Source organism: Suricata suricatta, chromosome 9 (genome assembly GCF_006229205.1).
Source record: "Suricata suricatta isolate VVHF042 chromosome 9, meerkat_22Aug2017_6uvM2_HiC, whole genome shotgun sequence".
NCBI lineage: Eukaryota > Metazoa > Chordata > Mammalia > Carnivora > Herpestidae > Suricata > Suricata suricatta.
Window position 1 is genome coordinate 63,505,868 of NC_043708.1, and position 1,001 is coordinate 63,506,868.

The 1,001-nt window shown below is 28.3% G+C and overlaps 1 protein-coding gene across 1 annotated transcript in view; it reads right to left on the reverse strand.

Moving 5' to 3' along the window:
• SCFD1 (sec1 family domain containing 1) overlaps nucleotides 1–1,001 on the reverse strand; it is a 93,243-nt gene that overhangs the window by 52,418 nt on the left and 39,824 nt on the right. The window lies entirely within an intron of this gene.

Consider the following 1,001-nt stretch of genomic DNA (forward strand, 5'->3'; position numbering starts at 1 on the left):
ATCTGTATACCTTTGATTTCCTTCTCTAATTTATTGAATTGCTGGGGTTTCCAGTACAGTGATAAATAGGAGTTTGAGAGGGGGCATCTTTGCCTCATTCCTGATCTTAACAGGAAAGCATCTAGTTCCTCATTATTTGCATTGTTTCCTAATAGAGATGGCAGAGAATTGTTACAATTTCTGCCTTAAATAGTTGGTAGAATTCATTAGTGAACCTACCTAGATCTTATGCTTTCTGTTTTGGAAGAGTGTTCATTATTGATCGATTTCTTTAATTGATATAGACCTATTCAAATTATCTATTTCAGTGAGTTTTGGTGGATTGTGTCTTTTAAGGAAGTAGCTCATTTCATCTAGGCTGTCAGGTTTGTGGGAATCGAGTTGTCCAAAATACACATTAATTAGCCTAATGATGTCATCGGATCAGTAATAATAGCCTGTCTTTTATTTGTGACATTTTTCATTTGTGTTTTCTCTCCTTTTTTCTTAGTTATCCTAGCCAGATATTTAATAATTTTATTGATCTTTTTGAAGAGCCAGATTTTGGTTCCAGTGATTTTTTCTTTTGTTGATTTCTTGTTTATAATTTCATTGATTTCTGCCCTAGTTTTTTATTACTTCTGCTTACTTAAATTTGGTTTTATTTTTCTGGGTATATATTTTAAAAGTTCAAAACACTGTTGGTATAAATTAAAACTAAATGCTTTTGAGAGTCATAGTAAAATAAGGCTTAATATAGTTTATAAGTGCCATGTAAATATTTTCCCAGAAATATTAACAAATCAACTTTTAGGTTTCATTTTAATAATGTTATTGCTTAATACTTTTCATATGAATATATAAAGAATATTAACAAATCAATTTTTAGGTTTCATTTTAATAATGTTATTGCTTAATACTTTTCATATGAATATATAAAGATTGCTTCATGTACATTTAAAACTTTTTATTACATAGATCACTTTAGTCAGAATTTATTTTTAGGATTATTATACAGTATA